We start from the raw sequence: 16,003 nt of genomic DNA, 5'->3' as shown, positions 1-16,003 counted from the left end.
CACTCTCAGGGACTCTACTGTCTGACAAGTAGAAATGAGAACAAACACAGTTCTCCTCCTTCTCTGGTTGGAAACTGGGAGTCCTGCATAATCTCATGGTAGTATTGGGCAGTTAGCTGGTGCAGTGGATAGAATGTCAGGTCTTATCTTCCCAAGTTCAAATGTGGCCTCAGACACTTACTAGCTGTGTGACCCTGGGCATGTCACTTAACTCTGTTTGCCTGAGTTCCTCATCTGTAAAATGAGTTGAAGAAGGAAAAATCACTCAAGTATCTTCACCAAGTAAAACCCCAAATGGGGTTAGGCAGAGTCGGACATGACTGGACAACAACAAAACTGTAGTATCATTTGTAGGAAATGTTTGCATGTGGGTGTCATTAGGGGTTACTCTTGAGAATTATATCCTTAACTTGTAGAAGTCACTTCAGATAGACTTGCATATTTGCCCAAAGCTAGACAGTTTCCTGAAAGTTCATGTGCTTGAAAATCCTCATTAAATTCCTGTTTACTCAGACAGCCCAGAAGAACAGCATCCACTTGCTTTAACAGATCTTGAGTTGACAGTTGGAAAGGGGAAGTTAAGTTGTATCCCCAGATCCTTTCCTTTTTGGTCAACAAGGGGGTTGAGATGGGTAGAAGTCATTTCCAACATAGAAATAAAATCACAAAACCTCTAGGAAGTTTTCTCCTCCATGTACTGTGCTCCTCAAATGAAGAGACATATTTTCCAAGCTTTGACCTTCATTTTCTGTTCTTCCTCTCCTCCACTTGCTTTCTTTATTGAGCCGTTAACACAGAGTTCTGACTGGTATCTTTAGGTGGGTAGCCCTGAAGATACCCATTAACATTAGTTCTCTGGACCTATACAGGCTACTGCTGTGACAACCAAGAATAGGTGTGAATCACAGAGGAAAGTTCATCAATAAGGCATAGCCTATCAGATCCCTGGCCCAAGAGCCTCAGGGCTACCCCCCAGAGATCCCACTGGTTTCACCCTTCCCATTATGTTCTCTGCTCCATACTGACCGTGTCAGGTCATTTATGGGGCTAGTGGAGCTGGTGGAGTCTATGGTCACTTGGTGAGAGGATGTGGTCGCATCAGATAATGGAGTCAGTGCAGTCGAAATAGGGGCAATATGACATGTGGAGTTAGTCATAGTACTCAGTAGGGTATTTAAGGTTGGTGAGATCAGTGAGTTTAAGCCACTAAAAAATAATTTTAATCATTTGACCTGTATCCTTTCTCCTTTAGGCTATATTGAAGCATTACCCATTCTGAGTTATTCTTGTCCTAGATCTCAAGGAACGGGAACGCAGCCTTCAATACCAATGACATACAAAACCAGAGACAAAAAGGACAGGTGTGCTGATCAGGCCAATCCTAGTCACTTAGAAAGGAAGCAACACTATTGTTAACTGTATGGTGATCTGGCACTCCCCAGAATAACAGACTAAGTGGTTCCAAAAATTAGAGATAGCTACTGCTTTATAGTCAGGAGGATATGTAGGGAGCTGTAACATATTTCAAATGCAGTAATCCTTACTAAGTTGATCCCAGACCACCAAAATTCCCAGCATTGCTGCTCGATGACTACCTTTGTGGCCTTGGACAAATCATTTCACCTTCAGGGTTTCCATTTGTTCATCGGAATGTAACCCAAGTTTCAAAGCCAGTTGGTATGGGACTCTCTCCTCACCCATATGGATCAATGCCTGGCATCCTTAGGGGCAGGGTGGGGTTTGATGAGACCTTCCTATAGGAGGGGGCACCTGAACTGAGCCTTGAAAAAAGATAAAGATCCTAAGGGTCAGAAGTGAAGAGGGGGTGCATTCCGGGCACAGGGAACCACCAGGAGACTCCAGGATAAAGTTCCATTTCTTGGTATATGAAACCCCAGAGCCTAGCATTATGTCTGACACATAGTAAATGCATATAAATGCTTATTGACTGACTGATTAAAAGCAAAAGCTCATATTCAAATCAGACAAGTTACTTATGTGTCCAAGGGAAGAAGGCAGAGTGGTAACCAAGTCCTTGGATCACATTCCAGGAGATGGAATGCCAACTTCAAAGAAATGCCAATAGGCCTGACGAATGTTTCTTAACATATGCTCTCATAAACTATCATGGTTAATAGTAACAGGTTTCAGGCAAGCACCATTCTCTGTCAAGTCAAGTGATCAAAAATCCCACCAGTGAACAAATTCACTAGAAATCATTTCTATCACTACAAGAAAATGAACTGCAGAACAATAGAGTATTTCTGCTTTGAGAATATGCCAATTTGTAGTTCATAAATCCTGCATGGAAAAGTTAAGTCAACATATGACAAAATTGTTTCTATAAAGTCTCCAAAGAGATTAAACCCAAAGTAGGGAATCTGGTCCTGCCAGATAGATGATTCCAAACCACATATGACCTTTACCAGACTATCTCCCTCTTGGGTAGTACTGTCCCCCTGCACTGAAAAGAAATCCTTTACATAAACTTGCAGCAGAAAACCCTCCAATTTAGCAGCATCATTATTATTTTTTAATGAATCTGTAGTCAAGCTGAGTGCTAGGGATACAAAAAAGACAAAAGACAGTCCTTGCCCTCAAGGAGCTCACAATCTAAGGGATGGGGGAAGAGAGTAGTTCAGCAAGCAAACAAATGTGTGCAAACAAGCTATATAGAGGCTAAATAGGAAATAATTAGAAGAGTTATAGAGCTGATCAAACCAACTGGCCAGCGGGACTAAGGAGCCTGAATTACTGTTCATTTGTCCACATTCAATAAACATGATTTGAAGAACTTCTTTTTGGTCTGGATTTATGCTTTCTGTGGCAGAGGAACCTCCCTCTAGCAACTAGTATAATCTGTAAGCATTATAACCTGAGGACACTGAGAAGTGGTTAAATGATTTGCTCAATGTCATCCAGCCAGAATATATCAGTGGAGGGATCTGAAATCGGGTCTCCTGAGGCCTGCTCTATTATGCCACATTCCTAGAATGTCAGGGTTAGTAAGGCAGTCCACAGGTATTTATTAAGCACTTAAAATGTGCCAGGCCCTATGCTGAAGGGGAAACAAAGAAAGACAAAAACATCACTTTCCTCTTAGAGAACTCATATCTTACTAAAAATTCCTTGAGAGTAGAGAGTGTCATTCTTTGTATTTGTAATCCCAAGAGCCCAACACCAAGTCTGGCACTTGACAGATACTTATAAATGCTTATTGACTGATTGATTAAAAAACAAAAGCTCATATTCATATCAGACAAGTTACTTATGTATCCAAGGGGAGAAAGGAAAGTGGGAACCAAGTCTCCTGAATCAATAAAACCAAACCTGTGTGTCCTTTTATTATACAGCATTACACCTTTAGTGAACTTTAACAGATGTGCTCTATGCTCCAAATGTATGACCTTAAGACTTAGATATAGTTAGGAATAATAGCAGGCTCCACTACTGTCTTCCTTGACCTTCTGTACCCAGCACAGTCAGACTAGTAGAATAAATGACTACCAATAGTTATCATTCAGGGTTCCTTTCTTTGCTCATTCTCCAAGGTTCAATTAAGTGGGATAGCGAATGAGGTAGGAAGAAATGGGAAATCAATTTTGTTTATTGACTCCAAAACATGAAGAAGAATCTCCTTCCTGAAACTGTTGGCCAAAGCTAAGACTTTTACAAAGGCCCGTATACCTGCTTGCTTCCAGCAGATATCCCATTTTTCTCCCAATATATTTTTATTTATTTTGTTAAATATTTCTCAATTACATGTAAATAAATTTTTTAAGACTTATTTTTTAAAATTTAGAGTTCTAAATTTTCTCCTTCTTTTCTCTCCTCTTTGAGAAGGCAAGCAATTTGATATACATTATATATATATGAAGTCATGAAAAACACATTTCCATGTTAGCTATATTGCAAAAGAAAACAGATCAAAAACTCCAAACAAAAAACCAAAACCCAAGGAGAGTAAAGAAAAAAAAAAGTATGCTTCAATCTATATTCAGACACCATCAGTTCTCTCTGTGAAGGTGAATGGCATTTTTCATTATAAGTCCTTTGAAATTGTCTTGGATCATTGCATTGATCGGAATAACCAATTTATTCATAGTTGATCATCATACAATATTGCTGTTACTATGTACAGTGTTCTGATTCTGCTCACTTTGTTTTGGATCAGTTCATATAAGCCTTTCTATGTTTCTTCTGAAACTTTCTCGCTCCTCATTTCAATCATATACCACCACTTGTTCAACCAATCCTCAATTGACGGGCATCCCTTGATTTCCAATTCTTTATCACCACAAAAAGACCTGCTATAAATATTTTTGCACTGTTTGTACTGTAAAATTAAAAATTGACTTTAATTCTATTTTAAAGAGTTAATCAAGCTGGCATGGGTTTGATACTCATCTATGCTTTGTAAGTCCAAACTCCTTACCTTTGTATCTTCACTCATCTACATTCAGAGAAACTTGCCTTAAGGTCAAGCTTTTCTCCTGTAATTACTCAGGATTTAATTCTATTGAGAATTGAATCTTCACCTTTGTATTGTCTACCTTTTGTAACCTCATCCTCTACCCACTTAACTTAAACTCAGGGGTGTATGGGGTGTTTCAGGAGGATCAGCATCAATGGTGTGAGGGCTTGTCAAGCCCTTTTCAGGGCTACTCATCTACCTTCGGTGTCCACCTTTCACCCAGATATCACCTGGGGCTCCAAGAAGCTGTAGAATCCACAAGGAGCCACACACCAGTAAACTGTCTGGGCAGATAGGCCAGTCAAGGTTGTGGGTAACAAGGGGCCTCCAACCTGTGGGTGAGTTAGAGGGATGTCTGTCCTAGCATTTAAAGACTTCCCTGGAAAAATAAACAAATGAGAACAATTTGTTCAGCCATGAAGGCAGCTGGAGCAGGCCCTTAAAGTGGAGCACTTAAAGTTTGGTTAGACATTGAAGATGCCACAGTAATATACTACATCCTAGGCCAGTGCCAGTTGTCCTGACTTTTATCTAGCCACTGGACTATGATGACTCAGGAAGAGAGAGTGAGGTCATGACTTTGTGTAACTCTACTTCACTTAAATTCAATTTAACCAAGATTCAAGTCATTGGCCCTCTTAGAAAACAAAAGGACAAACAACAACTCAAATTCAAGTTCTGTAGACTAATCCTATCACTTGAAGATTATTCTTATATCCCAGAAAGGGGAGGGAACTGAGGTGACTCAACCTATGTCCTCTTAAAATGTCTACCAGTTGAGACTGTGATGATTTAATGTCAGGCCAATTAGAAGATGACACACTTTTAGCACTAGAGATTTTGCTCTGTCATCTTGTCAATTGTTATAAAAGACCCTGTCAGCCCTCACTCAGGGTCTTTTGGTCATTGAGAGAGGCCATTGACACAATTTAGTGAGTACTGATAACCTAACTACTAAATTGATCATGTTTGGAACTTTGCCTCTCAGTTTATCTTGATTTCAATCATAGCAGAGCACATAGGTCTTTTCCTTTTTCTTTGATCTCTTTGGGATACAGACCTAATAGTGGTATTGCTGGGTTAAAGAGTATGCACAGTTACATAGCCCTTTGGGAATACTTTCAAATTGCTCTCCAGAATGATTGGATCAGTTTACAACTCTACTAACACAACAATTCATTAGTGTACCAATTTTCCCACTTTCCCTCTAACATTTGTCATTCTCCCCTTCTGTCATATCAGCCAATCTGATAGGTATGAGATGGTACCTCAGAGTTGTATTAATTTGCATTTCCCTAATCAATAGTGATTTAGAGCATTTTTTCATATGACAATAGCTTTGATTTCTTCTGAAGACTGCCTGTTCATATCCTTTGACCATCTATCAATTGGGGAATGACTTGTATTCTTATAAATTTGACTTGGTTCTCTACATATTTGAAAAATTAGGCCTTTATCAGAGAAACTTGTGGTAAGTTTTTTCTTCAATTTCCTGCTTTCCTAGGTTATCCCATTCTTAATTAAGGAGGTCAAAAGGTTATCTGTATTTGGGGATCCTTCTCAAAGTTTCATTGGGCTGTACTATCTGTCCCAGATATACATACTGATAAGCAAATTCTATAGGTTGTTCAGCCAAATTTATGTTGTAATCTGAGTGAAAGGCATTCTTCATCCACTTGGCCTTTCTGCTATAGTCAAGCCAAACTTCTTTGACTATTGGGCTGGCTATTGGAGTTCTGCCTCTAACACATTTTGGTTATGTGACCAGATAGGTTACTTTACCTCTCAATGTCTCTGATAACTCTAAAACAAGAAGATGCAGATGAGTTTCCTCAATGGAAGCAGTTTTTTAGGAGAGTTCCCTAAACTAATGAAATCACAGTTCAAACAAAAAATCTCTCCCAAGTTTTCTCTTTTGTAGGTTAAACATACACAGTTCCTTCAACTGAACATTTTCAATTCCCTTCACCATCCTAGTTGCCAGACTTTTTGTTTCAGCTTGTTAATGGGGTTCCTAAAATATAGCACCCAAAATTGGACACAGTACTTAAGATGTGATCTGACCAGTGCAAGTACTGCCAATTCCCTCATTCTGGACGCTAGACTTCTATTAATGCAGGCCAAGTTTGCACTGTTTTGGCTGCTATGTCATACTGTTGATTTAGCCACATGATCAGAGCTGTGCTTTAGGGAAATTGCTTTAGAAGAGTACACAAGTGTGCAGAATGGATTGGAGAGAAATTTGAGACATGGAGAGCAATTAGAAGGCTATTGAAACAGCCAAGAATAAGGGCCTAAAATGGGGAGGTGGCAGAAATGGAGAGTTAACAGATGTGAAATATTTGACTAAATGGAGGGGGGGAAGGAGGGGAAACAGGGTTCAAAGGTAACACCATGGTTTTATTTCTGGGTAACAGAGTGAAAGGTTCTGTCCTTGACATAAGATACCAAAAGGGTCAGTTTTGGCAAAAAAGCGACAAGTTCCAATCTAGACATGTTAAATTTGGGGTACTATAGGTAATTTAAATGGAGGCATAGTGCACCCCTTTAGTAAGGGTGTACCAAGTGAAAGGCCGAGAAATTGGGAGACATCCCTGAAGAACCATTGCACCCGTTTCCAACTCCATCAACAAGTCCTCCAGCAACAGAGGTAGCTCTTTCCCAAAGCAGAGAGAAATCTTGGGTAACCCAGTGTGTTGGCTTAAGCCAGGGAAAGGATGCATGAGAAGACCAGGGTGATAGTGCTGCTGCTTATCATAACAATAGCCCAATAAAGGAAAGTATTTCAAGGGAAAATATCTCAGCCTTAAATGTTTGATTTAAACTGCTATCTCAACCTGAACTGAAAACACTGACCCTGGAATTTTAAAAAGTCTGCTTAAGGTGCTAACTGAAAAGCACCTTAATCTCTTCCAAAATCTTTGGACTCCCTGGGCCTGTTTGCTCATTTGTAAAATGGGAATATTAACCCCACTTATTATTTGAGCCACCTATAGCAAAAGGCAGTGGGTTTGGAAACCTTAAAAGCAATACTAACACAGGTACCACGAGTACCAGGTGTTACTAGGCCAGTGCCCCTCTATGCCTGTTTTATAATCTATGAAATGGGTTAATAAGAAAATACGGAGGAAGAGTGGGGGGAAAGTGTCAGGCTGCAAAGCACTCTCACTAGAAAGAAATGAAAGACCTGAGTAAAGCCGGAGGTGGGGGGGGGGGGGGAGGAGGGAGAAGAGTGCTTATCTCTTGCTCCCAGCCAGATCACCCACTCCCCGCCCTAAGCCAATCATGAACGCGAACACACGCGCGCGCGCGGGAAACTGAAGGAGAGGGGTAAAGAGAGAGAAGTGGGGAGCTAAAATCCTGGGTAATTTGCACTCGCGCCACGCCGAGGCCCGAGCAACCGATCCCCTACTAATCTCCCAATCCCAGGCCTCCACAGGAGGCGGACGGGTGGAGTCCAGTGCTACAATCCAAAGGCCGTCACCACCCAGTGTCGTCTATTCCTGGCCAACAGTCAGTCTGGAGGGTTTTCCCTCTTTGCTCTTGGCTCCCCTCCCCCACCAGCTGTCTTCCGTCCAATCAGAAGGCACTTCCTGCCCTCCCTTTTAGCCAATCCCCATCCTCCACGAAGAGTAGCCCTAGGGGGCGTGTGGAAAGGTATCTGGAGCGATGGTCATACCGACCAATGGAGTGCTAGCACGATAAGAGAGAGGCGGGGTTGCGATACAGCATTGACCAATCAACATCTAGGGGAGGAGCCTGGGCAGGGCGCCGCGCGCGGTGGGGCTAGCTCGGCGTCCTCCTAGCCTTGAGGCACGTGACATTTGCTTCGGGCCGATCCGCTGCAGCATCCGCGGTGCTGGGCGTGGGGCGAGGGGGTGGGAAGTGGCGCCGCCGCCGGCCGCGAAGCACGAGGTGAGAGGGACGTAGATGTCCTAGTACTGGGGACTGGGATAGCCGGGGCTTGAGAGGTCGGCTTCACGTCAGGGGCGGAGGAGGGCCGGCCTAGGCTGGCCAGGCTGAGCGGTGGGGGAAGAGGCCTGAGGCCCGGGGGGCCGGGGGACTGGTGGGAGTGACGCGGTCTGGGGCCGGGGGCCGGGCTGCCTAGTGGAGGATGGAGCCGGGCCCATGCGGAGATTTGTGGGGGCTGAGCGGCCTGCGGAGGGAGGCCGGGCGGGAGGTCAGCGGGGCTGGAGTCCGGAGGGGGGCGTGACCTCCGGGCCGGGTTCGCCGCAGCGGGCGGAGGCCCAGGCGCCTCGGAGGCCCGCGTGCCCCTTCCCTGTCCGCTCATCCTCTGGCGGGCGGTGTGCGGCCAGGCCCAGCCCGAGTGGGGAGGCCCCTGGGGAGAGACAGAGGCCTGGGGCGGCGCGGGGGAGAGAGAAGCCATCTTCTCCCGGCTGGGCAAGAGCCCGGGAACGTACCGGACGAAGATGCCAAATTCTCCCGGGCACGAGGAGGCTGGGTGTTGGGAAACCAAAGATCTCGAAAACGGTGGCAGGGTGTGAAAGAGGACCTCGATCTTGGGGTTAGGTAACTTGTTGGGAAAGAAAACTGCTATAAGACAGGCCGAAAAACTTGTTCCAAGGGGTTATGAATGTGTACATCTCTATATGTATAATAGTTCATATATCTTTAGAGACTCATAAATATTCCAAAAAGGTTTCGGAGTCTTCTGAAAAGATTCCTTTCCAGGTCCAATCCCCTAGTTTTTAATGGCCCAGAGAAGGGAAGCAACTTGCCCAAGGTCACACAGCCAGGTACTCTTTAAGCCCACACCATTCTCTAGGTCCCTTAAGTTCTGACACAGTACTAGAAGTAATGTTCTCTAATTTTCAGACTTTAAATTCTCTGTCTTCCAGTCCCATTATGATGTGGATGCTCCCCTTGGGACTTTCTGTTCTTAGACTTCCTTCTCTACAAGCTCTTCCTTGGCAATCCCATTCTTCAAGCTTCTAACCATTTGCAGATAATTCCTTAATTTATAGCTCCAGATACATCTCCAAATGCTGAAGTAATATCTTCATCTCGATATCCTTCATATGTCCAAAAGCAAATTAGTGATATTTTTATCAAAACAGCTTCCTGACTACTGGTTTGTATCACCACTATTAACCTAGTCTGCCCTGAGGGCAGCAGCCCTTTTGCACTAGCAGGTGTTTAATAAATGTTTGTTGAATTGATTCAAATTTTGGAGTCAATCGGTGACTAGGTTCTCAGGAATCCATTCTTGAACTTTTAAACTTTTTCAATCCTTCATTCCAGTGCCAGAATGATCTTTGAAAATGGATCTGGTCATGCCACGCTCATAAGCAAAAGATCTTTTAAGTGGCTCCCTACTACCTACTGAGTAAACTTAAACAGGTATTTGTGATATCCAAGACTGGAATCACCCCATCTACCTTTCCTAACACATTATTCCCTTACATGTTCTGATCCAGCCAAACTGGATGATGTAGTGTTCCTGAGTACACATAGTACACTCAACTTTATGCCTTTGTTGAAGTTGTCCATCTTTATCACTAGTCATCTTTTGAAATCCTACCCATCTTTTAAAACCTAGTTTAAAGGTTACCTTCTGGAAGCCTTCCTTGATAATCACATTTTCCTCAGCCCTCATATGGCATTTTGCTTTTTAATTCAGGGTTCTTATATGATTGTGTTGTAAGGCCGTATTGGTGTTGTATTTCTCTAATGGATTTTTAAAGGATAGGCACTATATCTTCTATACGTTTTATAACTTATCACATTCTATTGCTCTGTATTAGTAGGTGCTTGATAAATGTTTAGGAGAGGGAACAAGCATTTATTGAGCACCTGCTACGTGTCAGGCATTGCTAAGTATTTTACAGATATCTCATTTGAGATGTTGGAGAGAAGGGATGGAAATTCAGCTGTTTACTATAAGCATACTTATACTTACTATACTTACACTGATGAACAAAAAATAGACTTGGAGTTGGTGTAGACTTTACTCCTGCCACTAAGGGACAATTGGAAGGCAATACTTGGTCATGTATCTGCAATATGGGAGAAGAAAGAACTATGCTGAAAGGGAAACTCCAAATTACTTTTAATTTTGAATTAGATTTTTGTTTGATTTTGAATATTACTTTTGGAGTCAAGTTTTGTTGGATTGGGGTTTTGGTTGGGGGAGGGGGAGTTTGGATGGGTCACTATTGTGGTGAACCATTAGCAAATATAAAGTGGATCTTTTTTTGAGCCATGGATTGAGGCAGCTCAATTTTGATTTCTTTGACTATAGTCAGGGTTTAAGAGTAACTGTAAATTGCATGATACTTCTCACCTTGTACAACGTAATGCAGTAGGTGAATGAATTATAAGGAAGCTTTGGTTAAAAAAAACAACCTTAAAATTAGAATTAAAGTGAGTTGTATGACTTATTGTCACTTACATGTAATAAGTTAAATTTGAGACTTGTGGACAGGACTTTTTTAAAGATGTTGAGGGATTTAAGTATTTTATTATTAGTAATACATAAGCTGTATCTATTGTAAGTGCCTTTATCACAGTAAACAGATCCTTGGTATCAGGACCAGACTTTTGTTTTTGATAACTAGTATTAAAATGATGAATGATGAGTAATGTTACAAGGCCCACTAAGTTAAGTGGTTCTGGGAAAAAAAATCCTTGCTGCTACTTTGTTAAATAACATTAGGCTGTGCATTTGCCCCAGAAATGAGGCAATTTTGGTTGGTAAAGTGGTAGCTAACACTAGGGCTGAATAATGAATGGTTCTTACATGTACCAGATTTCAAATTGCAGGGTTTTATGTCACTAGTTTACTATTCTCCTCTAATGCAATTTAATCTGGGCCTCAGTTTCTTCTGTAGTTTGGAGAGATAATGGAATTCAAACCAGATGATGGCTACAAAAAATATTTTGGAAAGCATAAAATGCCACTCAAATATAAACTAAAATCACTGTAAGATGCCAATATCCTTAGGAAAGAATAAAAATGCATAAACTTTTCTGTGATCTAGTATGCTATATTGAAAACTGAATGTTAATACTGAGTTGAAATAATAAAATGTCTAGAATGATATTTCAGGTAATTCTTTAGGTGAGTTTAAATTTTATATTTGTGTAAAGTTTGTTTTTTAAGGACATCAGAGACTTAGCATTTTAGCATTACTATTTCACAAATGCATTTGTAAAGAATGAACCACTGGGTCTTCAGTTAATTAACAAAGGCCAATAAAAGGGAAATAACTCAGTAGTGGAAATTATATTGCAGTTGATGGGTAGTAGGAAAGGCTGGGAAGATGTCACTATCTGAGAAGTGAAAAGGACCCAAGTGAGTATGGAATTTAGCCTTCTTGATTTCTGGTGGAATGAACAGAGGCCCAGAACTGGGGAGTGACTTGACAAGGTGTCAAGGCTAAGTGGCAGAACAGAGATTCAAGCCTGCATCTTCTGACTGAATCTCAGCAAGTCATTCCATATAACTATTTTTTGGGGGGGGGGGGGTTTAACAAATTGATAAATACATTAAAAGAATCAGAAGCACCACACCTTGGACCTTCCCCCACACACACCCAAAGGTTTGGGGATATCTTATAATCTTTACTTTTAAACTTGTTCTTTATAATTTGGCAACATTCGCTTTTGGGAGGAGGTTTGTTTTTGTCACTGTTTTCTTCTGTTTACTCTGCATCACTTAATGTAAATCTTTCCATGTTTCTGCATCACAGTCATCATTTCTTACAGGCAGAGTAATATTCCGTTGCATTCATGTACCACAGTTTAGCATTCCCTAATTCATGGTCATTTACTTTGTTAGCAACTTTTGTCATTACAAAAAATGCTTCTTATCTTTTGTTTTTTTTCTTCATTAAGTGTTTGCTTTTTGTGGGGAGCCCTGAAGAAAGATTATGTTCAGCTTTTGAGAAATATTTTCACTTTGGATCCAATTCTTTACTTATAAGTACACAGAAAGGTATGTTTACTATTAACCTATTTATCCTTTCAACAATAACCAAAAACTGATATGGACTAACAACCTTAGAAATTTTTGTTTTTACTCTTTTGGGTCCTTTGAGGAAGTTTGTGGAAAGAGGACTAGATTTGGAGACAGAAAATTTAAATTTCTAGAGTTAGCTAGTTACTTTAACTGTAACCTTGGGAACAGGTAATTTCCATTCTGTGGGCCTCAGTTTCTTCATTTCTAAAATGAGTGAGTTAAGACTTCTAGCTATATTATTTAATTCTCTTGAATTATTTGAGGACCAAAATTAAATACAAAAACTGCTGAAGAATACTTTTTCCTTTCAGTAAAAACCAAATCCTTATAAATTAGGGAAATTACTAATAATTAGTGACATTTGTGCAATGTTTCATAATTTGAAATGTGCTTGTATTATCTTATGTGAGCTTAACGAAAATCATATGAGATAGGAGGTCTTCAACTTGCCCATGATCACAGTGCTAGTAGTTGTCAAACCTATATGAACTGCCTTCTGTTGACTAAACAGTGATGTTTCTTAAAAGGCAGGTACTGAACTCTGCTGCAAACAGTAGACTAGTAGTGAACCCGTAGTTATCATTCCTGCAAATATGTTTCTATATCTGTTATTTTAGACTTTAAGCTTCCAGAAGACAGTGATCCTCTTCTGATTGAGTACCTAATAATGTTTTGATTAGTCAGTGATGGAAAAAAAAAATCTTGCTTCTGGTGGGCAAAGGACCTTGTATGCAATCTAACTCAGATTTCTCACTTTAACACAGTGGTGATGAGCAGCTCAAATAGAAATGGATCCACTAATTATGTGAAGATTTCCACAGACCACAAATTGACTTAGAAAAACCACATAAACATTATCTGTGTTCGGTTATTTTTGTTAACTATTTCCCTGTTGCATTTTGATCTAGTTGCAATTGTTAAGGGTCTTGTGTTTGATACTTCTGGTTTAGAGGACCAAGACTTTTTAAAAAATCAATTTGTTCATAGCTTAACATTTTTAAAAAGTCACTTTCATTAGGTCACTCATCAAGTCATTTCTGAGCTTCCATAGTGCCTTTTTGGAATATATGGGGGGAGCTCTTTTTTTTTCTTTTTGGAGGGGGTAAGGTAGGGCAGTTGGGGTTTTAAGTGACTTGCCCAAGGTCACATAGATAGTAAATGTTAAATGTCTGAGGCCGGATTTGAACTCAGGTCCTCCTGATTTCCAGGGCTGATACTCTACTTACTGCACCATCTAAACGTCCCCAGGGTAACTTTTTAGTAGCATAAATTGTATTAGGATATGAGAGAATTTCCTTTTTTCCCCTAGAGAGAAGAGATCATTGTTGGGGGACATCAGTGTTATTTTAAGTGCCTTTGGCATTATTTTCTAGATTTGAATATTTCCTTGTAAGTATGTCATCATCAAGCAAATTACTTATCTATTGCTATTAGATTGACAATTTCCTGAGTTAAAGGTGGAAGTAGTCTTGTATAAGATAAAGTACTTCCTAGTTTTGGAATTAAAATTCCCATATACCTCCCTCTTAATGTCTACACTTGAGTGTCTTTTCCTTCCCATAGCTTCAACCAGACTAGAATTTTTATATGGTGGTTTGAGATGACCTTGGGGTATATTTTTTCTATATCGTGATATTTTGTATATTGGTTCCTCAATTTAGTTGTCTTTAGCACAGAGCCACTTTTTATATACTTGGTTCAATCTGGCTGCTTTCCACAGTTCTGCTATTTTTGTTTTTTTATCCTGCACAGAAATGGTAAAAAACATTTCTGTCCCTCTAGCCCAGAATGGTTCTGTTAGGGGCAAAGTGTGGCAGTTGCACTATGGTTCTGTTAGGGGCAAAGTGTGGCAGTTGCACTGTCCTTGATAAATGAAACAATTTGTTAAGATATTTTTTCAATTCTTTGCTATTTTTCTCCCATTTTCATCCCTCAATGTCCTTGGGATGCTACTTAGGGTATCTTGGCTGGGCTTTCTTTTTAAACCCTCAACTGCTCTGCTTTATGAAGACAACCCTGCTCATAATCTGTCATAATTTTATAAGCTTTTACAAAGTAAATGTTTCCCTATTAAGTAACTTCCTTTAACCTTAAGGATCAAATATAAAATCCTATTAGGCATTGAAAGGCCTTCAAAATGTGACCTTAAACCCATATTTACAACTCTGCTGAACATTTCTCACTCCTTGGGCATGGAGTGCATGTAGTTCAGCTACACTGACTACTTTGCTATTTACAAGGCATTCACTCACTTACCCACCCACCTCTTTGTCTTTTCACCACTTATTGGCCTCCATGCACATACACACTTTTTTATTCTTTTATCAGCTGTCTTTCTCTGTTTGGCACGTTGTCAGATGTTTGCTGACTAAGGCACTTTCTGGGCTATTTTGGTGTCCTTGTGGCAGTTAAATTTCTCGATAAAAGCGTTATAGTCAGCATCAGTGTCGTTTTTGTTGTCTTTTTTTTTTTTAATTGTTGATTTTAATTTTTTCTAAATAGTTCAAGGTTAAGTTGACATATTTGCATGCCTTTCTCTCCACTCCACCCCCCCCCCATTTGTTTTTGTTTTTAATTCTGATTTTAGCTCTGACTAAGCCAGTGGACTGACTATACATAGCTGTCTCAGGGATAACTCCCACATAATTATCAAGTCTTTTCCTATCCGTTAATATATAATCTATTTTGTTCTTTGTGGTATTATTTGGTTCTCACTATGTCCAGTGCCTACCAATTATCTTCTTGAAGATGATATCATATAGAAGCCTGAGGCTTCTTACACAAATCTACAAGTCTTTAGTATCTCTTTTTTTCTTGAACTGTGCTTTCACACTAACAGCAAAAATATCTTATTTCTCTGATTCTAAATTCCCTGAGAGCAGAGCAGTAATGTTTTATCATTTTTGTTCTCTTACCTTTTCATATGGACTCCTTCCCCTCATGCCTTAGGTAGGTGCTTAGTAAATAAATACATGCTTAATCTAAAATGGTTGAAGAGAAGTTCAGTTGAAATTACTGGGCAGCACTTCTTGAAGGTTTTCTAGATACCTGGAAATTGGTTGTCTTGGATTATTAATAATTAGGATACCTACTTGGACTGGGTGTTTCAGGATGAGTTGAGGAAAGTTTTGAAGTCTTTGACAAATCAGTATTCAGTTTAACTAAATCACTTTTGCTGTTTTTTTGTTTTGCTTACCTGCTATTCTCATACCATTATGATTTTCTTTCAATTTCATTATGACCTAAATAGGTTTTTGTGTGCTGACCTGGGAAGCTTAATCACCCAATATAATATTTTCCTTTTGGAAAATACATACTGGATTACAAACAACTGACATAGTTTTTAAACGTTCATGACTGAACTGGCTACAGTAGCCTGCACAAAGCAGGTCTGGCAAGCCATACTAATTATTTTGGCCATGTAGACAGTGGTAGAATATTTGTGGTGAATAAATGTAGATTTCACTAATTAATATTTCATTGTAGTATAAAATATGCATGTAAAGATAGTGGAAAGAATGTTGGATGTTGGACTTGGAATGAAAGGA

General features: G+C 40.1%; 1 protein-coding gene across 3 annotated transcripts in view; it reads left to right on the top strand.

The window, feature by feature from the left end:
• Nucleotides 1-8,231: 8,231 nt before the first annotated feature.
• CANX (calnexin) overlaps nt 8,232-16,003 on the top strand; it is a 29,698-nt gene continuing 21,926 nt past the window's right edge. For 2 of the 3 annotated variants that reach the window (XM_069077758.1, XM_069077756.1), the window contains exon 1: nt 8,232-8,389. The gene's annotated coding sequence lies outside the window, so the exon portion shown is untranslated. Of the gene's footprint in view, nt 8,390-12,331; nt 12,432-16,003 lie in introns of all 3 variants that reach the window. The other variant, XM_069077757.1, reaches the window with a different exon arrangement.

This window comes from Petaurus breviceps, unplaced genomic scaffold, assembly GCF_028583685.1.
Source record: "Petaurus breviceps papuanus isolate PSGF00001 unplaced genomic scaffold, PetGlider_PUasm1.0 90994, whole genome shotgun sequence".
Lineage (NCBI taxonomy): Eukaryota > Metazoa > Chordata > Mammalia > Diprotodontia > Petauridae > Petaurus > Petaurus breviceps.
The sequence above is the reverse complement of the archived record's forward strand: the minus strand, read 5'-3'. Positions and strand labels throughout refer to the sequence as shown.